Below are 27,549 nucleotides of genomic sequence, written 5' to 3'. Positions count from 1 at the left end.
GAATGAATGAATATATATATTTATGTACATGTATAATAAATAGCATCTGTGTTTAATCCAAGGATATTTCAACCTATAGAGAGCTCAGACAATAGGCTGAGGCAACACAAAACACGCAGTGTTCTCTAGAGGCACATAAGAAGTTTATGAATGCTTGCACCAAGGATGTTGAACAGCAGCACGGCACTGAGGGTGGAAACCAAAAGAAGCTCGTATGCATGAATGTTCTGAACTCAATACAACCCACATACTCCCCCATTTTTATACACCTGCGTTGTTGCTTTAGGGACAATTTTGGAATAAAACTGTAAAAATGAGGATTGAAAAGTAGACTGCATGATTTTTTTTAAAGGGTGCACTTGAGGCACCGCGCGTGAACGCTACTTTTAACCAGTCCCATCCTCTGTTAAGTCGGAAATGTGAAAATCAACAGTGAATGGCAGGTCACTCATGAGCCACGGTGCTTCAACACAGCAGCCTGTCTTTGCCAGCTCTCTTCTCATTGGTCCATCCTCGGTCTGTTTCGCTCGCAGTCAAAGCACTTTTGTGCAACCCCCGGTGATGCTGCACTGCAGCGCCATGCAATGCGTAAACGAGCGAAGCGTGCTTCCATTAAGTGGATTATTTCAGAGTATCCCTGACCTTTGAGGGGGCTGTCATTGGCAAGGAACCAAGAGGAATTCCGAGAGAAATGATGAGGGTCGCGCACCTCTTTTACAATTGGCAGCCATTCACAGGACTGTTACACAGTCAAGCTGTCAAGAGAGCACCCCAGAGATGGGCACTCAGACCTGGAAATATACAGGCCCCGGGGAGAAATTAGTAGTATTTGATGGACTCACAGAAATGAATCAGCTTTGTTGAAAATCTTGGATCTGTACTTTCTTACAGGCGGTCATCATGTTACAACATTTCATGATTATGTATGACAGTTTTGCTTTTCTTTTTTTTTTAGGTAATCTTTCACTCTTCATTATGTCTTCCAAGAGAGAGCTGGACTCTTCAAAAAAAAAAAAAAAAAAAAAAAAGAAAGTGAGATGAGACATCATAGAATGGTCAGAAAGAAAAGAAACACTGATCAATACTGGCAACCATCATCAAGGTTAAAGATGGTATCCTTCAACATATGAAAGGATCACAATGGACGGTGTTAATTAACTAAGCAGCATACCATACTTCCTCCTCCCAATAATCCTGTTTGTACATCCTTTGTTGAGCCCCTCCAGTGTGCAAGTGTCGCAGGGGTGCTGGAGCCTATCCCAGCGGTCTTCGGTACACCCTGGACTGGTTGCCAGCCAATCACAGGGTACATATAGACCAGGGGTCAGCAACCCGCGGCTCCAGAGCCACATGTGGCTCTCCAGCCTCTTTGTTGCGGCTCCCTTTGCAATGCTTGAATATTTTTTAGCACCCGTGTGGTGAAAATGCACGTCTTTGTTATGAGTTTACAAAAATCCAACTTTGTGTGAGACCATGAATGCATCCTGACTGAGTTCTGACTGGTGACTGAATGAGCAGACAGGATGCTATCCAGTTCTCTCTGACAGGTTAACATGAAGGGAAATGAGTAATACTTTGAGTTATTTGAGTTATTAATTATTATTAATGAGTTATTTGACGATTCTAAAAAATAAATTAGAGCTCATTTAAAAACAAAAGTTTATCTCCAGTACTAGCAAGAGTACTCCAACTCGTCTTTTTTTTTCCCTCCAATGTTGTTTTAAACATACAACGTTTTGCGGCTCCAGGCTATTTTTCTTTAGTGGGCAAGTGGGTGAAATGGCTCTTTTCATAGTAAAGGTTGCCGACCCCTGATATAGACAAACAACCATTCACACTCACATTCATACCTATGGACAATTTGGAGTCGCCAATTAACCTAGCATGTTTTTGGAATGTGGGAGGAAACACACGCACGCACAGGGAGAACATGCAAACTCCACACAGAGATGCCTGAGGGGGGAATTGAACCTGGGTCTCCTAGCTGTGTGGCCTGCACGCTAACCACTTCCACACCATACAGCCCGTATCACATATGAAGTCATTCATTCATTTTCTGCTGCTTATCCTCACGAGGGTCGCAGAGGGGTGCTGGAGCCTATCCCAGCTGTCTTCGGGCAAGAGGCGGGGTACACCCTGGACTGGTCGCCAGCCAATCACAGGGCACATATAGACAAACAACCATTCACACTCACATTCATACCTATGGACAATTTGAAGTCGCCAATTAACCTAGCATGTTTTTGGAATGTGGGAGGAAACCGGAATACCCGGAGAAAACCCACACATGCACGAGGAGAACATGCAAACTCTAAACAGAGATGGCCGAGGGTGGAATTGAACTCAGGTCTCGTAGCCGCGAGGTCTGCGCGCTAAACACTCTCCCCGCCGTGCAGCCCCATATTTATACTGAATACAAATAAATGCAAGCCTTTTTAGGCAAGACCAACAATTTGAGATTATAGTAAGTCTCTGCAGTTGTTCTTTTTAATGATGTTGTTACACTGAAGCCAATCAATGAATAAAGTAATTCAGTGACTTCTGGTGCTGTGTGGTTTATGTCTGTCGACTCAAGAAAAGCGAGGGAAAAGTTAATTCTGTTGCAGCTACGTCCTTCACTTGTGTTTCCTCCGGTTGATTTGCCATCATGATGGTGGGATGGTGAACAGTTCTTGCTGACATAGGAATGTATTTTATTCCTTTGATTACTTGGCGTCAAAAAGTTCATTTGCCACATCAAGCATGAATGTTTTGGCAAAAAGAGCAATGCTCTCCGAAGACCAGCCAGCTTGTCGGCTCCATGGGAGTTGCACATTGGAGTAACTCTCGGCATGTCGTCTTCCGGGTGTCCCCCCACTGGATACCGCTAGATACAAATGTAGTATGGCGTGCCCTTTAAATTAAACCATTTAATCAATGACATTTTATCACTGCATATTAGACACACCGCCAAACCTGCTCTCTCCACAAATTCATGCGTCCAAAATATATGGTACTCCTCATTTTTCTTTAGGCATGTAGGCGGGAAGTTCACATCTTGACCACTCAATGACCCGGTAGGCTACCGCGTTAGCAAATTATAATCGTGTTTTGGCGTCTGATAGTGAAAGTCAGGATTTAGAAAATGAATACAAGGCTTAAAGTGATTTATAATGTCTTATATTTCATTATTAAACAAGAAAACATGCAGATGAATACTCTACTTAAAAAAGCTCCTGTTCTGAAGCATACTTAGAGAGAGGGGTGATGGAACATCTACCAAAATCATCTGACGAGCCTCATTTGGCCGCGTGTACAAACAGAATTTCATAATAATGAATAGTCACACTCAAGAGCCAAAGTTTTTAAAGTATTATCTGCGGTCAGCATGCATTCACTGCAGCGACTAGGTCATTTTTAAAAAGTGTTCTCTGTTTGCTTGTGTGCATCGGCAATCATCTTTAAAGAAACAGAAGAAAAATAAAACAAGTGAAATCGAATGCAGTTTCCCTCAATGAACCATAACGCTCCAGTGCTGGCAGCACTCATGCATCCCCAGACTTGTGTTGAGAGCTAAGACGACAATAATGCCTGTCTGTGATAGTCTGTACATTCCCTTCCTAACCTGTGTTTTATTGTAAACCTATACCTAAATTATACCTAAGACACTACTGTACTCTACACATCCATCCATTTTCTATGTTGCTGTCTTCGGGTGAGTGGCGGAGTACACCCTGGACTGGTCGCCAGCCAGACATTCATACCTATGGACCGTTTGGAGTCACCAATTAACCTAGCATGTTTTTGGAATGTGGGAGGAAAGTGGAGTACCCAGAGAAAACACACACACACACGGGGAGAACATGCAAACTCCACACAAAGATGCCAAGCGGAGAATTGAACCCAGGTCTTGCCGATCTCCTGACTGTGTGGCCTAACTGTGCCTAACTGTGCTAACCACTCGTCCACATAATAATAATAATAATTTTATTTGTATAGCGCTTTTCAAAATACTCAAAGACACTTTACAGAAAAATGGAGTTGAATAAAAGCAAGTAAACAGAGTAAAATATACATTAAAATACAACATTCATTCGTCAATACACAGTTAAAACACGAGTAAAAGCGGGGCGGGGCACAGCAGTCAGGTATAAAAGTTAGACATTAAAAACAGATTTAAAGAGGTGGGTTTTTAGTTGTTTTTTGAAACTAGGGAGGTCAGGGCAAGTACGGAGTGAATGGGGCAAAGACTTCCACAGGGTGGGGGCAGCGATGGAGGAGGCTCTCTCACATGTAAAACATAAAAACATACACATGTGTAAGATGAAAAGATTAAACAGCTGAATTAAATGAAACCATAATAGAAACAGTGTGGAAAGATTACTACCCTTCTCCTCCCAGATCTCCTCGTAAGAGCTAACAACCTCTATGACCTTTCTAGCATTTATTCATTCAATAATCTTTATCCTTAATGATGGTCGCACCAGTCAAGCAGCTAAGACCAAAAGCTTTTTCTGATGTTCATTTTCACTTCCATGGGCAAACTGCTGGGAGACATAATGTTAAGTCCAAAAAGGTAATAAGCAATGGTCTTCTTCCTCAGGCGCACACTGTATTTTTCCACCAAGCATGAGACACACGCTGCATTCTTGTGCTGCATGGATCGCCACAAACCGAAAACCGAGGACCACCTGTACTGCTATACATGACTAACATGACTAGTACATACAATCCAATCCACTTTATTTATATAGCACATTTTATAAACAGAGTTTCCAAAGTGCTGCACAGACTAGTAAAATTAAAAAGTAATAATCCAAAATTTCATATCATTTAAGAAATAAAATAGTAAAATAGATATTAAAATATTAAAAACAAGAAACAAAGCAATAAAAGTATAAAAAATAAAACTGATTACAATAAAAACAAAGAACTAAAAGACACAGGACCATACGACTCACTCCGAAAAAGTTTTAAGACGAGCTTTCGATGTTGGGGGCCTTTTTTTATTTGGGAGGGGAGAGAGTTCCATAGTTTGGGGCCAACCACAGAAAAGGCTCGGTCCCCCCTGGTCTTAAGTCTCGTCTGGCCCTCGGACCTCAGTGACTACGCTGGAGAGTAAATTTGGATGAGGTCCGAGATGTATTTGGGGGGCCAGGCCATTCAACGCCTTAAAAACAAACAATAAAATCTTAAAATCAATCCTAAAGCGAACAGGCAACCAATGCAGGGAGGCCAGAATTGGGGTCATGTGCTCCCCCTTTTTGGTTCCTGTTAAAAGCCGTGCGGCAGAGTTGACTACGCTGTTGAAGAGCTCTTTTGTTTGCATACATTCATTCATTCATTTTCTACCGCTTTTTCCTCACGAGGATCGCGGGGGTGCTGGAGCCTATCCCAGCTGTCTTCGGGCGAGAGGCGGGGTACACCATGGACTGGTCGCCAGCCAATCACAGGGCACATATAGACAAACAACCATTCACACTCACATTCATACCTATGGACAATTTGGATTCGCCAATTAACCTAGCATGTTTTTGGAATGTGGGAGGAAACCGGAGTACCCGAAGAAAATCCACACATGCACGGGGAGAACATGCAAACTCCACACAGAGATGGCCGAGGGTGGAATTGAACCCTGGTCCTCCTAGCTGTGAGGTCTGCGCGCGCACTAACCACTCAACCGCCATGCCGCCCTCTTGTTTGCATACATGGAGGCCAAAATGATCACGTTAGATTCCCTTTGAAGGACAAGACGACAACTGCCAAATCATCAAATATGAAGACAGACTAAGCACTGGCAAACGATGGAGACAAAGCAGGAAATTGAGCCTTTGTATTGTTGTGCTGTGTGCTTCCCGAAACGACGCAGCCTTGCAATTTTCTACTGTGCTACACTGGGTACTTTTTCCCCCTTGCTTTCCACCTCCTCCACTCTCTGCAGAGGCAGCAGCACAAGGCCATGAAGGATTGGAGGCAAAGTGACGTCCTCCGGTTTTTATCCCCCCTGAAAGCCTTCGCATGCTCTCAGTTCCACATGAGGGATCTGATGAAAGCCGTTTGTCAGTGCGCCACTTAATTATCAGCCAGAAGAAGAAGAAGAGCCTCTGACGCAGGCCTCTGACAATGGCTCACAGCAGCCTGCTGACGACGGCTGCCCGCTAACAATGAAGAAGCGACCGCCGTTACTAATGGCGACAGGGCGTTGCCGACTGTCCATTTAAGGAGGTTGCTGGTGGACGGATGGAGGACCGGCACTGGAAGTCACTGTTGCCGGTGCATTCTTCTCTTTTTGTGCTTAAGCAGCATAGAAGCATACTAAAGCTGCTAAATGAGGTTTTGGGTAAATAGAGCCCGAGTATAGAAAACACAACAACGGCTCTACATTAGCATACATACTACATCGCTGCTCAATAGTGATGGATGATACCCATCACTTTCTTACTGATACAATAGAAAGTAAAACAGAGGCCACAATACCGATATCATTTATCAACTCCAACACCACAGCATTACCAGCGTTACCAATCAAAACAAGAAAGAAAAATGTAATGATAACCACAGACCTGAAAATAATTATTTGTGCAAGGTTGAGAGTGCTAAACTATGTCCGTCACAGCTAAAGCGACAATAGTCAAAAAGACGAAAGAAAGAATGTTATAATTATATTATACAATTTATTGCTTTACAATGTAGTGGTTCACTCCGTTTTAAACTTGCATTAGAGTAAGTTTATAAAGGTTTTATAATGGTAAAACTTCCTTAAATGCTTGCATCGTCAAAAAAAAACAACTATTTTTATTTTACTTTTATACAACTTTAATAAGTCGAGTGGTTAGCGCGCGGACCTCACAGCTAGGAGACCCGAGTTCAATCCCACCCTCCACCATCTCTGTGTGGAGTTTGCATGTTATCCCCATGAATGTGTGGGTTTTCTCCGGGTACTCCGGTTTCCTCCCACATTCCAAAGACATGCTAGGTTAATTGGTGACTCCAAATTGTCCATAGGTATGAATGTGAGTGTGAATGGTTGTTTGTCTATATGTGCCCTGTGATTGGCTGGCCACCAGTCCAGGGGGTACCCCGCCTCTCGCCCGAAGACAGCTGGGATAGGTTCCAGCACCCCCGCGACCCTCGTGAGGAAAAAGCGGTAGAAAATGAATGAATAAATGAACAACTTTGATGGGGCTGCATGGTGGTCGAGTGGTGACCTGAGTTCAATCCCACCCTCGGCCATCTCTGTGTAGAGTTTGCATGTTCTCCCCGTGCATGCGTGGGTTTTCTCCGGGTACTCCGGTTTCCTCCCACATTCCAAAAACATGCTAGGTTAATTGGCGACTCCAAATTGTCCATAGGTATGAATGTGAGTGTGAATGGTTGTTTGTCTATATGTGCCCTGTGATTGGCTTGCGACCAGTTCAGGGTGTACCCCGCCGGAAGACAGCTGGGATAGGCTCCATCATCCCCTCGTGAGGATAAGCGGTAGAAAATTAATGAATGAACAACTTTAATATAGATGGGTAACTTCTTTTGAAATGTTGAAATGTTACTTAAAATGTTACTTAAAACAGTACAGTCAAGAAATGATCAACTACGTCTACACTTAAAGATTTGAGTAGCATATCATCAAAGGTGGTTTTCTAAAACTTGCGTATATCATGTTTATCGTCTTTTTACACTTATAGAACATGAATAACATACACGTCACTTAATATTGTAAAGAATCTAGGGCGACAACCGAGATGAATTCTACTTCTATTACTCCCTGATTTTGAGCTGTAAGAAATTCTGATGCATATTTTGTTAGCCGTACCAGTCATTAATTTCCCTTGATTATTAATTCAGTGAAAAATACCAACTTTGCACCATGTTGGTGTTTTTTTTGTACATGCAGTGAAGTAACCGCGTGAAGCTTTGAGGATGTGACATTGACAAATGAGCAATTACAGAGCTGATCTTCACGTGTCGCCCGTGACCAGCATGACCTGCGATTAGCCTCGTCGGGCCTGGCGTTGAACGTGAGCTTCAAGAACTGCCGTTGCCTGTCAATACGGGCGCCTGGGAAGGCGGCATGGCCCATTTTGGCATGTCATCCATCATCGGTTCCACTCGGCTGCCACAGCTGTGCCACTGTCCCTCAACACACATGCACACAGACGCTGACCCCATTGAGGATTATAGCGGGCTAGCCTGCGTCACGTACAAGGAACTATATTCAAAAACTGTATATATTCAGTATATTGTATTCATATGTATTGGCTGTTTGACAATTTGATGACTCTGCTTTATTGATCATCATCACCTCCATCCATCCATTTTGTACGCCGCTTATCCTCACTAGGGTCACGGGGATGCTGGAGCCTATCCCAGGGGAGAACATGCAAACTTCACACAGAAATGCCCAAGCAGAAAATCAAACCCAGGTCTTCCCAATCTCCTGTGTGACCAACATGCTAACCACCCGGCCTATTTTTTTATTCATTCAATCATTCACGTGGGTCGCGGGGGTGCTGGAACCTATCCCAGCTGTCTTTGGGCGAGAGGCGGTGTACACCCTGGATTGGTCGCCAGCCAATCACAGATGTTTTATAGACTCTATAGACCCTAATTATAGACAATAAGACAAGCCAATTGGCAGAATAGTCAGTAAGATGCATTAAGCATCAGTAGGGGTGTAATCATACCCCATAATTGCGGTTCGGTACCTGCCTCCGTTTTAAGGTCACAGTTCGGATCATTTTGGGTACAGTAAGGGAACAAAATCTAAAATAATAAAACTGCTTAGCTTTTGTATCAACAAATTTAATGTTTTTTTTTTTAATCTATTGTTCAAACTGCTAGCTGGTAATTCTCCAATAAATACTAAAAATGTTGATCACTGTGTTCCCAAGTCAAGTCTGTGTGTGAATATGTTGTTTTTGCCTAAAAGCAAAAGACAAGACATCTGCTTTCATGAATGACCAAGGAAATTAAAAAATATTCACTTTAGAGGGACTGAAATCAAACAGTATTTACATTTTTGCATTAAAAAAACAATATTAATCGAATACCAAAACCACCTGTTGTCGATTAATTCGATTTTATGAACAGAAATAAAAACAAGTGAATGTTTTTTTTTTAATCTATCGTTCAAAACTGCAAACTGCTAGCTGGTAATTCTCCAATAAATACAAAAAATGTTGATCACTGCGTTCCCAAGTGAAGTCTGTGTGTGAATATGTTGTTTTGCCTAAAAGACAAAAGACAAGACATCTGCTTTCATGGATGACCAAGGAAATAAATAAAAAAATATTCACATTGGAGAGGCTGAAATCAAACTGTATTTACATTTTTGCATTAAAAAAAAACATTAATCGAATACCAAAACCAATAGTTATCGATTAATTAGATTTTATGAATGGAAATAATACATAAAAACAAGAGGAATTCTGATCTTCGGTGATGATCGGTGATGCCGTGGGCCTGTTTCGCTTCCAAAGGGAACCTTGTTAGGTTGCATGACATCATGAACACTTTGAAACATTGGCACCCTGGTTTAAGACGAGTTCTTTAGCTTCTAATATTTTTTTTTTTCTGAAAAAATGGAGCACCAATAAGACTGTTTACAAGCTCTGGCTTCTCCTTGGTACAATTGCTAATAATGATGTGTTGTGTGTGGGAATGTTCTGTACTAAAATATATCACATGCACCCCGTAGCAGCAGGCAAGTGAAGCTAGCAAGCGAAGGGAGCAAGGAGAGGGGAGGGGTTCAATAATTGCTAGAGCGTAGACAGCGTATATTTCCACGATAATTACTTGCCATGCAGATTTTCTGAAAGTGTCAATCATCACTGGCATTCTGCTCCCATCGGACGTGAATGACCCAGCAGTCAACATGGCTGAGCTCTCGGCAGATCACTCACTCACCTCAGGCGGGAGTGCAGACTTTTGACCGTATCAGCAGTCTCAAGTTGCTGGAGACTTTTTAAAAAGATCTTTCTCTTGCCTCGTCTAATTAGTCCTGCGATCCCTTCGCTGTAATTTCCATAAAGTTACAAAAAAAAAGTGTGACAGTATACTGGCTGATAAACTAGCAACAGGCTCATATGAGGAAACTTGATCATCAGGGAGAAAACACGCCTCTGCCATGATTATAAACCTTATTAATTGCATTGAAGATAAGTTCTCATTTTTAAAAAACAAATCATAAGTCACAATTTGTAGACTTTGAAACAACACTGGCTGGCAGTCGTGGCAGCGGTTGGATTTAACAAACAGATTCACTGTTAAAGACAGATTCCGAAGACTGAGCTCTATTTTTAACATGCAGCATTTATCAGCACAGCCATCTCCCTTCTCTCGCTTACTCCTTCTTGTCGGCACAAAAAAAATAAAAAAAATAAAAAAAATCAGCATACGTTCATGAGTCACTGCTAAAAAGGCGCCATCTGTGACCTGGATGGAAGCGGAAAAGGTAGCGTGGTGTTCAGGCGTCAATGGGGATGGTCTCTGACCTTGCTTTGGTAGTACATTCCTGCCGTGACTATTTCATTTATAGGTCAACCGCAGTAAACTACTGAATCCAGATGTTTGTGCTGTTAGAGTAAGTTTGCAGACAACAGCGCACTGCTATCAACAGCAAATGTTTGTGTTTGATGTAACAGCTAATTGGGTGAATAGTCAGACACATGCATTCCCATTATTTCCATTGTGTGTGTTTTTTTCTTAACGCACACAACAGTGCAGTCGTAATTCAGTGGTTCTGAAGTATTTTCTGCCATGCCCTCCCGAGGGGACAAACATTTTTATGCTAAGCCAATTTTAATACTATTGACAACCTGTAGTATTTAATTTTTTATTTATCTTTACAAACCACTATATGGAGCAGCAAAGCGGTCTAGCGCGCAGACCGACCTCACAGCTCGGAGACCAGGGTTCAATTCCACCCTCGGCCATCTCAAAAGCAAGTTGAGAATTTTGGTCATGTTTGGTGCTCATAAACTCTAGAGGCAAATATCCCCGTCAGAACATCATTATTTTTACAAACATACAACATAAGGTGGCCAGAAATATTTCAGCATTAAACAAAGCAAAATTTGTTCTCACTTATTGTGTGGAAATATGGGGTAATAACTATAAAAGCAATCTTCACTCGCTAAATGTACTGCAAAAAAGGTCAGTAAGGATAATTCATAATGCCGCCTACAGAGAACATACTAACTCCTTATTTCTAAAATCAAAATACTTAAACTTATACTGATATAGTTCATCTTCAAACAGCTAAAATAATGCATAAGGCTAAAAATAACCAATTACGCTAGGACTACGTTAAAAAGCCAATTCAAGAAACAATACAAGCAGTTGATGTTTGCTAAATACAAGAATGAAGAGTCTTGAACCAGTCATGATGTGCTATACATATCACTATATTGACACTTACTATGGTACCCATTATGTCATTGGATGGTCATATCACCTCGTACCTCAGTACGGGACAAAAAAATTACAAAATAAAAAAAAAAAAACAAAAAAAAAAAAACCTTAAGCTGTATTACGAAAAGCAGGAAGTGAACAGAAGTACCAGATGGAGGGGTAGGATTTAATAAGCTTTGCTTCTTCCTACTCCTTTTGGACATGTGGAACTGTGAACTGATTATGTGATGCATTCAATTGTAATCTGATGCATGTTCAAATGAAATAAAACCATTACCATTTGGCTTTATAGGAGGCTTTAACCAAGGACATTACAGAAGACGATGATCTAATAAGGCAATAAGCAACTTTTAGGAATCAATAAACAGGAATCAAGATCCTCATCCATCTTATGAGTGGCAGTCAGCTTAATGCTTCAAAAAGAATCCCAGTCAGACTTCATCATCCAAGCAAAAAATATAAGGGAAACCAGCTCTAACTGGCCTTCTACCTGGGAGAGATCCAAAAACCAGTGTCTCTCATACTTGCCTGTAATTACCAAATAAAGAGCATGCCTCAACAATGCAAACTGATTAAGTGTTTTTCTAAAGGCCCGGAGCTGTGACGAAGAATGCGTGTGTAGAAATCCACACCAGTGCTTTTTTTGCAGGCAGGAAAAAGGGTGTGTGTGTGTTCGTGTGTGTCTTGGACTATATGAGCGAGGCTTTGACTTATGTAGGAAGAATCAACTGATGACCCTCATCAACAGCTTTTGCAGAGCACCGACACTGAAAACACGAGGCTGAGGATGGAACCATTAGGGACGTAACAGTACATGCATTTGTGATGTGATTGGGCATACATGGTTCTCAAATGTTACACATTAAAGACAAATACAGTGCAGCCCAGCATTTGGCTACAAGGAGTCATGGCTATCAATAGTGCCAAGGAGAGGCCAGAGCTTGAAAGATGAGGAACAAGCTGGAACTATGGCGTCTGCACCACTGCACTATAAACAAATATTACAACCTATTATGATAAAAGGTCTCTTAATTGTATCTATTGGAGAACTATTGTATTGTATTGTTGTATTGTTTTGCATATTGTTCCCTTAAAACTCCAGGTACCAGTGTTCGAAAATAAATCATCAATATTACTCAAAGTTTGTGATTGGAGTAAATTTATTCATTCAATGTGCGGATTCTGATGTCAAAAGGCTCAGAATTGTCAAATACCTACTATCTCTACGATAACGGCTAATCAAAATATTAATCGGCTCGAGTATGCCATCCTTCATGGTTCTTCCTTCACGCAGAAGAAAGTCATAAACAGGCTTTCTATGCTCTAACTACTAAAGTATTCAATTTATTAATATTGAATTTGGCGGAGGGCGGCACGGCGGTTGAGTGGTTAGAACGCAGACCTCACAGCTAGGAGACCAGGGTTCAATTCCACCCTCGGCCATCTCTGTGTGGAGTTTGCATGTTCTCCCCGTGCATGCATGGGTTTTCTCCGGGTACTCCGGTTTCCTCCCACATTCCAAAAACATGCTAGGTTAATTGGTGACTCCAAATTGTCCATAGGTATGAATGTGAGTGTGAATGGTTGTTTGTCTATATGTGCCCTGTGATTGGCTGGCGACCAGTCCAGGGTGTACCCCGCCTCTCCCCGCCTGAAGACAGCTAGGATAGGCTCCAGCACCCCCGCGACCCTCGTGAGGAAAAGCGGTAGAAAATGAATGAATGAATTTGGCGGAATATTGCCCGTCTTTGCTGGAGCATAATTCAGCCTCAACTTTACCCAAAATGAACTCAACTGTAAAACTAATGCTACGTTCACACCGACGCCGAATCGATGGCAAATTAAATCTGCGGGCAAAGCGTAACAAAGCTTAATGAAAGCGTAAAGACCGTAATACAGCGTAAGAAAGGTTTGAGCAATTCGGGACATTCGGCAAGAGCACCAAAAATTTTTAAACAGTTAAAAAATTTGAGGCGATCTGTCACGAAGCGTCACAAAGCTTATCAAAGTTTTGCTCAAAGCGTAGGAAAAACTTAACAGAGCTTGGTTCAAAGGATCAATGGATCTGCTGCATCTTTATTATGCTCTGGATCAGAGGCGGGATGCAGTCGGGATCTCAAAATTTTCCATTGCGTAACAGAGCTTAACAGAGCATAAACATATCTGAGGAGATCGTGAGATTTTTTGAAAAATTCGGCGTTGGTGTGAACGTAGCATAAGGAACATACCAATCCGTGCTTATGGTGTATTGTGACACCCCTAGGAACCATAGGTAAAGTGTAAACCACGGCTATGACTGTCACATGAGCAGCAAAAATACCAAGCAGAATAGAAGCCAACATCTCCACGCAGGCCTGCAGGCCACAGGAGGAAGCAGGAGCAGCCTCAGGCCTTTTTGTGTTCTGCGCTGCAGTTAGCGCTTCAGCAGAGTGTGGGGACAGCAGTTCCTTGCCAAAAAAGGATCTGTGCCAAGGCCTGCCAGCTTGCTCTCCCCGCCCACTCCAAGGACCCGAGCGTGAGCGGTGGGGCGCCGGTAGGCAGGTGCAAGGTGAGGCTGGTGGGCGGACGGCCAGGCTGGAGCTTCCTGACTTGGGAGCCCGCTGCACGGCAGGAATCGAGCTGGCTGCCGAGTGACTCACCACCCCTCCCACAGCCCCGACAATGTCAGTTCCTGTCCACCGACTAGCCACTTCACTTTGCTGGAATACATTTTAGGGTACTTTTGTACAACAAAAGAATGAAAATGGGAACGTCTTTCTTTCTGGGTGTTTTTCAAAACAATCACAGTACACGTGGACCTGCAAAAACACTGCAATATGCATGCCAGGCCAGTAGATGGCAACAGCACATATCGTCATGGGAAACAATGACACCCCAAGGTTTTCTAATTTTTTCACATGACGGTAAACAACATTCGTGGCACTGAGAATACATCGAATACAGATGGGGAACCTTGGTTAGTGTCACTCTAACCAAAACGTACATTAACTGGATACATTTTTTTCATAGTCAATTAATCCACTACAGGAAGCCAAAAATGACACCACCTTCCTCTTTTACCGTGATATATTTATTGAATTCAATAGCCACAGAAAATGGAGCCAAAGGAAGTTGTGCCAGCGCTTGATAAAATAAAAAAAAAATTGAGAAACACTATTGAATTCAAGAAACAACGGGAAAACATGGCGGTGGTGTCCATGTTGACCTTTGGCAACAATCACGTCTTTTATAAAATAAATTTAAATGTTGATTTATCCCTTTCAATATGCACATAGAATTGTTTTGCGCATATAAATTTTGAGAGCCAACCACTGATAGACAGGTGAAGCAGCTGACTTCCTGTTTCCACGTAGTGGTGAGCTCATAGGATGCGAACAAGGACGTTTTGTCATCAAAAATAAATTAAGAATTGAGTTGCACTCACACAGTATATTAACAACATAAGATGAGCAGCACATTGTACGCTACTCGGACAACGTACGCAAACCGAGGCAATACCATGGTGTAATTTTTCAACATTTAACCGAAAACATGCTAACCGAGGCGTATGCTAACCGAGGTTTCACTGTGCAGACAAATGGTCAATGACTTAAGGACAAGTAGTTGCTTGGTCCTGACGTTTTGCTTGATGGCGGTCATGTTTTTCAACCAATCCTGCTCAAATTTTACACACATATCCACTAAAGGTGTGTATCAAATGTTGTGGTGATAATTTTTTTTTTATTATTTAATATCAGTGCTACCATGTGGTGTATATATATCATAAAAATAACAACACAGGCAACACAGCAGGGTGCATGTTAGGACAAACGTTCACCCTTTTGTGAGTGGATAGGAAAAGTAGATAGTAGATTAGGAATAGAATGATTTCATATGGCTGTTAGATGTGTGGCGGTCGAGTGGTTAGCGCGCAGACCTCACAGCTAGGAGACCAGGGTTCAATTCCACCCTCAGCCATCTCTGTGTGGAGTTTGCATGTTCTCCCTGTGCAATTCCATGCTAGGTTAATCAGTGACTCCAAATTGTCCATAGGTATGAATTTGAGTGTGAATGGTTGTTTGTCTATATGTGCCCCGTGATTGGCTGGCCACCAGTCCAGGGTGTACCCCGCCTCTCGCCCCAAGACAGCTGTGACAACCCCCGCGATCCTCGTGAGGAAAAAGCGGTAGAAAATGAATGAATGAATGAATGAATTAATGAATGTTAGATGTGTCCAAAACTGCGGCCCGGGGACCATTTTTAGACCGCAACTTGTCAATTGAATGAGGACAAAAAAAGCAGCAAAAGTTGAAATAAGAACAATATTAATAAGCTTTGTCAATAAGCAAAGACACAGCAAATGACTGTGTCCTGCATTGACTTCAATTACACTTTGAGACTTTTTGAAATGTTTAACCGACAATGAATGAATTCATACAATGTTATTTGTTATCATTAAAACAAGCAGACCACCCTCATGACAGTTAATTGTAAATTTAGAGAGAGTTTAGAGGAAAAACAGCTAGAGTTTATGTATGCATGCTAGGGGTGCTCCAATCGGATTTGCATCGGCCGATATCAGTGGGAAAAGGACGCTATCACCACTGGCCGATACTTGCTTTAAAACGTTGTACCCCTCCGCTTATCTGCTCTGTCCTCGCTGCAGCATTCAGAATAAGCATGTCTTCCGTGTGTGATTACCAAAAATGAGTACATGTTGGCAGGTCTAAATTTTGCTCCTGGGAGAAAACATTGAAAACTCTATCTCTTGCATAAGTCTTAGCTAGCATAGGACAATCAAACCAATAGTAGCTAAAACGTTGGTAAGTTCCTCAAGACTTTCACAGCGCCTGATACATGCTGATGAAGTGACCAGAGCAATTTTACACTTTTGATATTCCGGGGTTCCAGAGTGGAACTTGAGGTGCTAAGATTGTTCAGGTAAGTTGTTGAAATAAGCAACAAGAGCGTGGAGTTACAAGTCGGAAAAGCAGGAACATTATCTCCAGAGCCATGTCCTGAAGGTCTAGTCGCTAACCAAATCTCTCCTTAAATAGAGCCAACTGCCCAAGGCGGCCATTATGAAGCCTCAGATCTAATGGGAAGTTGAACCTTTGATCTGCTTAGGGTTGTGTATTTGCATTTTATAATGAGATCTCTGCAAACGTCCAGGGCCTCTTTGCAGAAGTCCCATCTTTACGGGTTATGAAAATGTCGAGCGCTCTTGTCATATTAGGGTTGGGCGATATATCGTTATTTAGGTTAAGCAGAATATCAAAATCAATCATATTGTTGATATCGATATAGACTAGGTTTGAACTGTATCTCCCCATGCTTGCATGAAGCACAGAGAAGGGGCGGAGCAGAAGTCCGGAGGCTCAGTTGAAGCTAACGGGCTACCGTGTCTGAGGTGGAAGAACTCGACAAGGAATAAGCAAGTAATTCAGTAATATGGATGTACTTCAAATCCAGAGCATTCAAAGAAAATCATTTTCTCCACCTTGAAACTTAGCGTTGCGTTCCTCCAGAAAGTCACAATTATTAGCACAAGCGCTACCACAAATGTACAAGAAAGTTAGCCAGCTGCTAATAAGCCTGATGCAGTTTCCACGTTGGTAGTCGTGGCACAAAATAAGGAGATGCTTGTGTCGTCTAAAAATGTTTACCTAAAAATACTATTGTTTAGTAGTTTAGTAACTTCAGTTAAGTATATTCACTGACATTTTTAAAATATCCTCTTAATCCAGGCACTACTTCATATTTTTTTGTTCTTTTGTTATTGGCTGAAGATTTCAGCATAGCTAAAGTTTTGTTATTAAAAAAATAATATTTGACTTTGTCTATATTTATTTTAAAAAGAATGCAGTCGCTATTTTTAAAACTTTTTTAAAAGGTACATCTTGTACGAAAGGATGGCTGGATGGATGGAGAATGCAGTGGCTATCTTTAAAACTTTTTTTTTTTTTTTAAAGGTACATCTTGTACAAAGCTTCAAAATAAAATAAAGAATCATCATCTTAAGTATTTATTTTAATAAAAGAACTTGACATGCACATTTGGCTTCATGGAAAAAATATTGGTATATACGTATATTGTAAATCGATACTCAACCTAAATATATCGGGATATGAGTTTTTGGTTCATATAGCCCAGCCCCATCTAATATACAGGATCTTTAGCTAGCTAGTTTTGACCATTTAAAAAACTAGTGTCATGTTGTAATTTTTAGAGCGCTCCTGTCAAATAGAGCACCAAGGCGAAACTTCCCTGGGAACAAGATCATACAACAGTTCAATGAAAACAATGAAAACAGAGCCTTTGTATTTAGTGGGCCATCATCAGAAATGTACATTTCCCAAAAAGAGGAGAAAAGGTACTGAAAACAGACATAGTAGGAAAAAAAAAATGCACAAGGCATTTTTTTAAACTGGTTGACATGTGCTTCAGATTTTCATTGGCATTCTTCACCTGGAAGAAATGCAGGTGAGGTTTGGAGATTTACGGGAAACCTCCGAGCAGGCTTGGTGATGACAGCGGAGGTCAACATTCTGACAGATGATATGTTGTGTAGTCTTGTGTGTGCTTCTCCTGAGCAGCTTAAGGTCACGCTTTCATTTTCAGACTGCATAAAGTGAGCTGATAATTAGAGATGTGGTTAGTGAGTGCAAAACCCGGAGATGAATAACTGGCCCAGCGAAGACTTACAAAAAAAAAAAAAAATCAATACAGGCAGTCCTGTTAGACTACCAATTTAGAAAGCCGTTCGTCATGAAGTGTCAATATATAGCACAGTCATTTACCATATTTAGGAAAAAGATTTAACAACTCTACGCAGCTAGCACAAGAAATATACAGTATTTCTCAAAGGACATATGAACCTTGAATTACTTCAGAGTCGCCCACCAGTTATATACATTACCTGCTATATTTTGTAAAATAAATACATTCATTCAGTACTGCTTGTGCTGTTCAGCGCTGTGGGGGGAGGCTGGAGCCTATCTCAGCTGACTATACCCTGAAGTGGTTGCCAGTCAATCACGCGGCACAAAGTATAGAGAGACAACCATCCACACGTACATTCACAGCGTCACTAAATCAATGCTGCCGGCAAATTAAAAACAGACCAGTTAACTAGTACACGACGGTGACTAAAAAAAATCCAGAAATCTCAAATATGTCTCAAAGACATGTCTTATGGTTATTGCCATATATATTATATGATAACTGTTACATCAGTTAAAAAAACACAAAACAATGGAAAAAGTCAAACACTCCAGTAAGGACGTGGCATCAAATCAATGCAAAGACTCCATAAAAAATCCAGAAATATGTCATCAAAACATACGAAGACTAAAATAATACAGAAGGTAAAAATATTGCCGCACAGCTGCTCAAATAGACGCGTCATCAAATTTTTGGGAAGACTTCAAAAAGTACGCTCACTCATTCAGATAAGGACGCATCATCAAACCAACACAGACTCCAAAATAATCCAGAAAGTCAAAACCTGTGGCACACTCGCTCATAATAAACATGTCATGTAATCAAATAAAAAGTAAAAACCTGCAGGATGGTCACTCAAATGAAAATGTGTCATCAAAGAAATACATAGAATACCAAAATAATCCAAAAAGTCAAAAGCCACAGCACTGTCACACAAATAAAGATGTGTTATCGAATCAATACAAAGACTGCCAAAATAATCCACAAAGTCAAAACCTGTGGCACACTCGCTCATAATAAATGTCATGCAATCAATGGAAAGACTCAAAAATGAATGCAAAATAAGTCAAAACCTGTAGGAAGGTCACTCAAATGAAAATGTATCAAAGCAATACATTGAATACCAAAATAATCCAAAAAGTCAAAAGCCACTGCACTGTCACTCAAATAAAGATGTGTTATCGAATCAATACAAAGACTGCCAAAATAATCCACAAGTCAAAAACTGTGGCACACTCACTCATAATAAATATGTCATGCAATCAATGGAAAGACTCAAAAATAAATTAAAAAAGAAGTCAAAACCTGCAGGATGGTCACTCAAATGAAAATGTATCAAAGCAATACATAGAATACCAAAATAATCCAAAAAGTCAAAACCTGCGGCACACTCACTCATAATAAAAATGTCATGCAATCAATGGAAAGACTCAAATATAAAAAAATGAAAAAAGTCAAAACCTGCAGGATGGTCACTCAAATGAAAATGTGTTATCGAATCAATACAAAGACTGCCAAAATAATCCACAAAGTCAAAACCTGTGGCACACTCGCTCATAATAAATATGTCATGCAATCAATGGAAAGACTCAAAAATAAATGAATAAAAAAAGTCAAAACCTGCAGGATGGTCACTCAAATGAAAATGTGTCATCAAAGAAATGCATAGAATACCAAAATAATCCAAAAAGTCAAACGCCACAGCACTGTCACTCAAATAAAGATGTGTTATTGAATCAATACAAAGACTGCCAAAATAATCCACAAAGTCAAAACCTGCAGCACGCTTACTTAAATATAAAAATCGTGCAAACGAAAAGAGGTGCAATCACATCGAGACAAAATGACATGCCTTTGTGTACATGAAATAAAAATAAGGCTATTTCCTTTGTATGATAAAAGCACAAGTTGTCGACCTGTAAAAGAAATGCATCCTTGTTTTGCGATCTCGCATTGTGTAAAAAATAAAATGAACAATGAAACATGTCGCATAAAGCTGTTATATCTTCTATAAATGCGACATTTAAGCAAAACAGCTTGATAACTAACATCCGTTTTAAATTCCTCATGGGTCCCAGGCCGTCTTTTGGTTTCTCTTTAAAGGGGGGGGCTTGCAAACACATCGATACAGAATATTTCCATTTCAGAAAAAAAAGCATTACTCTTCTCGAAGAAGTCTCTAGGAATCCTTAAATCCAAAATGTCCTCAAGCTAGTTGGCTGCCCTCCAAAAAGCAATGCCTCCCATACAGAAGAGGGATACAGCAACCTGAATCAAACGCTCTAAAGACTGCTCAGAACTGCAAACTGTAAAAGCCAAGAAAAACGCTCCTCGAAAAGCAATTATTTTCCCCAAAAGGTGACCTTCACAGTTTTCCACAATGATCTTTTTTTATTGCATGTTACTTGATACTTCTTGAAGGTGCAGCCCGATGCTGGTGTTTTGGGGTGATTAAGGCGAGATTAGGGCATCTTACAGTATTAATTGGCCCTGTACCCTAGAAACCGCCCATGAATGATACGGGAAAAAAGGCCGAAATGATACTGTGTCAAAGCCCAGGGCAGTGATACTGATAAAATATAGAGTTTAACCATGTCCAGTATCAGCCCCCGTAGCTGTCCACTCAGAGCGCGCTGCTCTGGTATCATGCCCGTGAAACAACCAATCAGAGAACAGCGCACGAGCGTGAACACACACTATAAAAATTCCTAGTGCTTCTCCAATCACCAAAAAACCCAAACTTGATTAATGGAACTTTAATTGTCAGACATTGATAAGATAAGACTGTTGATAAAATATTATTGTTGAAATATTTTTTGCAATTATTGTGTTTACACTATTTAGATATAATCCATGTAATAAACTGAAAAATTTCTGGAAACAAAATGGTCTTTTGATTAAATAAGCAAGAAGATAAACAAGAAGATACTGATGTTTGGGTTGGTCACCTGTCCAGACACAGTCTCAAGTTCTTGTTTTTTTAATGCACAAGATTAGACACATGCAATCCAGAAAATAAGTAAATGTCACAAAAAAAATGGGCTAATAAATTGACACACAAAGACTGCGGATTTCAGAAAATAACAGATGGAATGATACAGCACTCTACAAGAAGCAATGAAGTCTGTAAAATTAAATAATTAAAACTGAAAAAAAATCAAAAATTGTTAACTATAATGATGAAAATGGTAATATTAATGATGATTATAATGAAAAAGATAATAATAATAATAATAATAATAATAATAATATTACAATGACAATAATAACAGGGGAAAACAAGACAGTGGCAAGAACATGATTATATCTTGCAAAAAGGGGTAGGCATTTATAAGCTTTTGCTTAGCCTACTCCTTTTGGGCTTGTTATCAGATAGTTGAATACAAATGTAAATAATAAAAAGTTATATTTTGATTGATGTAAGAAATGCACTGTAACGTTTCATATATTTGCCCAAATAAAGGGAGAAAAAAAATACTACGTGATAATAAGCTCATGATTAAATAGTATGTGATAATAAGATCATCACATATACCTATAATTATCATACAATAATCATACAAAATCCCAAATTCCAGCGACTACGGCTGAACACGCGAGTGATGACTACATCGACCTACATTCACCCCGCCCAGGAGTACGTGCCTCCAAGGATGACACACACACAGACGGCATCATGGTCACACACATACCTAAGAGAAATAGAAATAGAAATAGAAAAGTCCTTTTTAACAAGTGCCTAGTGAACTCATGATGACAGTGTGTGTGTAAGAGTGTATGTATGTAATGTGCAACTGGCCAAATCAGGAGCATAAACACTCAGGGTGCATTCATACTTGTCATGTTCGGTTCAGTTAAAATGAACTCCGCTGCATTCGAGGTTCATTTGGTCAAGTGTGAACGCCATCACTCGCACCCTGGCTTGCACTAAAACAAGCATAACCGAGACCGCTTGACATAACAATGGACCATTGTCTCATAAATCACAGCTAGTGGAAAAAATAGACCTGTAATAATAAGAGGCATAAGAAAAATCTAGTTTTCTATACAGTCATGGTTAAATGCAATTACTGTTATTGTAATGGTTTTGGGTTTAAATGTAATAATCCAGTCAATACTGTGTTCACGTAATAATCCATTAATGGCTTCTATCAAGTTGATATTGTTTGATTTAATGTCATTTGGTAAATGAATTGAGATTAATGGAATGCATATTTTGCATAGTCTAACAAATCATACGCGACAGAATGATGGTAATGTTTTGTATGTAACATGCTTAACAAAAACATCATATTATTACACTTACACAACTGAAAATAAGTAGAAAACAGGAGCCCTTATATACTGTACAACAGGGGTCTCAAACACGCGGCCCGCGGGCCAAATGCGGCCCGCAGGACGCTAGTTTGAGGCCCCCGCCTTGATATGAAAGTTTAATTTGTTAATTTGTTTCATTTGTTTTTTGATTTACCTATTTATTTTTCCATCTTATTTTGTGTTGAAAAATAAACAATTAACATTAAACATTTATTTAATAATTTAATAATAAATAAAAATTAATGTGTTAATTTCTTTCATTTGTTTTTTGATTTGCTTATTTATTTTTCCATCTTATTTTGTGTCGAAAAATAAGAATTAACATTAAACATTTATTTAATAATTTAATAACAAATAAAAAATAATTTATCATAATTTAATAATTTATAATAATTTAATGTTTTATCAGAGCTTTTCCAAAGAACCAAAGCACTGAAAAAGTGGAGGGTATAGCAGAAGCATTGAAGACTATTATATTATATATTTATTAATATTTAATATGTATTAATATTTTTATTATATTTTAATTTTTAATATATATGTACTAAAACGTTTTAGTATTGTGCAGCCAACGCGGAGCAGAAACTCTTCTTCTCTCTTGGGTTGACAAGCTCCGACTCGTAGCCAAACACAACTGGCCCCTACAGACCAAACCCTGACAGCTCACAACACAACACTCTGGCCTACAATGTCATATAAACCATTAGGGCCGCCCAATTAATCTGTTTCCAAATTAATGAATCATGATTAATCACCATTTGCAAATATGTGTAAATTATGCCCAAGTTTACTTTTATTTTTTTCAAAATGTACCGTATGCCGTAAGTTGTGGGCTATACTTTAGACACCCCAGTCATAAGGAAAATTTATACTTTTGCAGTCTTTTTGTCAAGTATTGAGTGATAATTTTTAAGAAATGCTTTCAACAGAACATCCTAAAGTACCTGATATTTTTCGATTTCAACAGTTTTGAAGCACATAATTTCCTGTTTCTCCTCAAGTTGCCTTCTGTCTCTTTCCTCAATGCTGCTGACCTTGTGCTCTACTAGCAAGGTTGCCATCAAAACAACTTTTATTTGAGTGGCGTGTGTTTTTTTTTTCTACCGGAGTGTACTAAAACGTTGTTTTGGTTAAAATAAGACAAACCTAAACGGTTCCGGGTCGGCTTGAAGGTGTCTCGATTGTTTGAGGATGAAGACGCTATTTGGTAGTTTGGTAAATGCTTGCTAAGATCAACAGTCTGGCCTCAATGTGGGTTGAAACTGTAGAAATTCCCCTCACTAATGTGACAAACCACATCACTCAAAGCGCAAGAAGCCCGAGTCGCAGTTTTTCCCAGCCATTGTTTTTTCCCCCCATGAGAATCTAAACTGAAATAATTGTAAATCCATAGCATAATGTTTGATTCAATAATTTAATACTGTGAGTACAATAGTGAGTTCAAGCGGCTTTAGATTAGATAGATAGTTTTTTTTTCCCAACTCATGTTTTTCTCCTTTTTCGATCCCTAAAACAGCATTTCTGTCATACAGTGGATATTTGAATTTTTGCAATAGGCAGTAGAGCAGGGGTCTCAAACTCAATTTACCTGGGGGCCACTAGAGCTAGGGTCTGGGCAAGGCTGGGCCGCATCAGGTTTTCACAAAAAAACCCAAAACGCATTTATTAAAAAAATATATATATACAAACTTTTTCAGTGCTTTGGTTCCGATTTTCTACAAGAAAAGCTCTGATAAAACATTCCACTGTTCTCAAATATCTTATTTTTTATTTTTCTGCACAAAATAAGATGAAAAATAAATAATCAAATCAAGAATAAAGAAAATCAATCAATCAGTAATAAATAAATATAATAATAATAATAAAACGGCAAATAATAAAAACTTAAGAAACCAAATAGTTGGTGGGTAGACAAATTATTTTTTTTTTTTCAGATTAAAATTACAAAAGCATTATTAGAGCCCTGTAGACATGACAAAACAAGACTATAGTCACATTTATACTCTTTTTATTTACAACATATTGCGCAACTGCAGGGTCTTGAGACACATGCTAACTCGCAAACTAGAGAGCTAGCGACCTAAACGGTAGCCTTCAAGTTATTTCCTTTAAACTTAAATAGCCAAAAACTTACCACTTCCACACGGATAGGGAGGATAACTATTAACAGTTATTTAACCTTTAACATGAACATTAATCAAACGTAATAATTTTTTCTGGGTACATGATACCATACAGCATCCATATCAAACTTGCGCGGGCCGCGCTAACATTAAACTTTCGTATCAAGACGGGGGCCTCAAACTAGTGCCCGCGGGCCAAATTTGTGACCTGCAGTAGAGCCTAACATGAAAGAAGGATGCCCAAGACCAAGGTCGGTCACGATAATGGATGAATCAACTTAGCAGAAGATCCCAAAAAAAAAAAACTTCTCTGTGACTTTGGAGGCGGGGCTACTAGCTACTAGTCCAGCTGCAGTTAGCCAGCTTTGTGAGCACGGAGCCAGCATACACTAACATGAATGGCCACACAAAAGCGATTTTAAGGTGAATGCCACAGTGTGGGAATATTTCGGTTTTAAGTAGAATCAACACGATAAGTGCATTGACAGCAATGACCGACACAGACAATTTTCTCAACTGGAAAAAAAAGTACACAAAGTTGACAGTGTCACTAGCTACATTGCAAAAACAGCAACTTTACTTTGAAGCTAATGTTAAAGCCCTGCAAGTTTCATCATGGCTGACGATACTGAACAAAAATGAGAAAAGTAGCTGACAACATTGAATTAAAAGCACAAACTAAATTTAGATTCACCATTGGTATGAGCCTGGACTTTGAATTCCAGAGAGAAGATTATCACATCAGTGTTTGATGTGTAGGTGCCAGGCAGCGTGCTTAACTTGAGGTGATGCACCGCTCCAACTCAACGCAGACATAACGTGATCAAACCTCACCTCTGTGTGTTCACACACAGCATCAGCATTTGGAAAACAACAATGGGATGAAAGAAGAACAGGAACGATTCCAATCTATTTGAGGCAACATCGGAGAGAGCTGTATGGAACTTTAACTCAGAGCACTATGGTGCATTCAAGGACACCAAAGAAAGTGGTAATAAATGCTTGATGAAAAACAATGGCAAAAACATATTTTTTTAAAAGCCTCTTTTTTTTTTTAAATCATTGCTTCTTAAAGCCTGGTGGTTGGGGGCCTCTAATATAGAGGATTTTGGATGAGAGTAAGCCTATCACAATGTCAAATTGTCATGGACGATAATTAATGTCTTAATGTAAGTTCAACTTTTTTTGTTTTATTTAAGTACCCTATTTTCTGGACTATAAGTCGCTCCGGAGTATATGTCACACAAGGCCAAAAATGCATAATTAGGTAAAAAAAATCATACATGAGTCGCATTTTTTGCGGGTAACGGGTGGGGTACACCCTGGACTGGTCGCCAGCCAATCACAGGGCACATATAGACAAACAACCATTCACGCTCACATTCATACCTATGGACAATTTGGAGTCGCCAATTAACCTAGCATGTTTTTGGAATGTGGGAGGAAACTGGAGTACCCGGAGAAAACCCATGCATGCACGGGGAGAACATGCAAACTCCACACAGAAGATGGCCGAGGGTGGAATTGAACCCGGGTCTCCTCGCTGTGAGGCCTGCGCTCTAACCGGTCGGCCGCCAAAAAAAAAACATGAACAGAAAAGGTGTCCAGTGTTTATATAACATACACATTCATTCATTTTCTACCGCTTTTTCCTCACGAGGGTCGCGGGGGTGCTGGAGCCTATCCCAGTCTTCGGGCGAGAGGCAGGGTACACCCTAGACTGGTCGCCAGCCAATCACAGGGCACATATAGACAAACAACCATTCACACTCACATTCATACCTATGGACAATTTGGAGTCTCCAATTAACCTAGCATGTTTTTGGAATGTGGGAGGAAACCGGAGTACCCGCAGAAAATCCACGCATGCACGGGGAGAACAGAGATGGCCGAGGGTGGGATTCAACTCGGGTCTCCTAGCTGCGAGGTCTGCGTGCTAACCACTCGACCGCCGTGCAGCTTCATATTTACACTCAATACAAATAAATGCAAGCATTTTTAGGCAAGACCAACAACACAGAGATGGCCAAGGGTGGAATTGAACCCGGGTCTCCTAGCTGTGAGGCCTGCGCTCTAACCGGTCGGCCGCCAAAAAATAAACATGAACAGAAAAGTTGTCCAGTGTTTATGTAACATAAACAGTTTATTCATTTATAAGTCGCTCTGGAGTATAAGTCACAGGAACAGCCATAAGTGTGACTTATAGTCCGGAAATACGGTAATAATTTTTCTCACAAAATGTTTTTTTGACACAAAATAACAATGCCCAAAGGGGGTGAAACTGCCATTAGAGCATTTTATAACAACAGGCATGAAGTCATAAAGTCCTAACAAAGGGTCATAATCTCCAGTTACCTTTCTAATTTCATGTTTTGAGCCATCAAGTGCTTAGTCTGTCTGACTTTAACATTGCCAACTGTTAATTAAGGCAGAATGACAGTTTAAAAAAGTGTCAAATTGAGTTTCCAAACACAAGTCTCAAACATTAAAAAGAACATGTGCATTCTAATCTGCCCCTCGCAAAACATACGGCCTATACATGCGCCAGATCTTGTCGCCCTGAGGAAATGGGCTTCATTCATCTTGTCTGACTGCAATAAAGCACCGCCTGAAGATTCTACTTCCAATAAACGTTGACTGATTGGAAAACTCATTCTAATATCAATTTCCATCTGGGCCCTTTAAAAGGCAATCAGCAAAGCTTCATCTCTGTATATCACAGCCTCCTTGAGATGATGACACAGCACTGGCTCTCTGCTTCTGCATAATGGCCTTCTCCTATCAAGGCATCTTCCATGAATAATACCACCCATGAATGGGCTATTTAGGCTGTGTGCAAGCAGATAGAGGCCGCTTCTCAGAATATCAATCCAGCTTTTTTATCTTTTTTTTTATATATATAAGACGGCATCATGTTTCATTTGACAGAGTGAGGCACTTTGTGTGATTTGGAACGCTAGTTCAGATTTTGTCTTAAGTGACAATAGTGATTGGTGATGATGCATACATCTGGTTTTTC

At 40.1% G+C, this 27,549-nt stretch overlaps 1 protein-coding gene across 1 annotated transcript in view; it reads right to left on the bottom strand.

The window, feature by feature from the left end:
• Positions 1-27,549, bottom strand: part of foxj3 (forkhead box J3) — a 133,660-nt gene that overhangs the window by 56,214 nt on the left and 49,897 nt on the right. The gene's annotated exons all lie outside the window — the stretch shown is intronic.

Source organism: Doryrhamphus excisus, chromosome 18, assembly GCF_030265055.1.
Source record: "Doryrhamphus excisus isolate RoL2022-K1 chromosome 18, RoL_Dexc_1.0, whole genome shotgun sequence".
Lineage (NCBI taxonomy): Eukaryota > Metazoa > Chordata > Actinopteri > Syngnathiformes > Syngnathidae > Doryrhamphus > Doryrhamphus excisus.
Note: the sequence above shows the minus strand (reverse complement) of the source record. Positions and strands in the feature narration are given on the sequence as shown.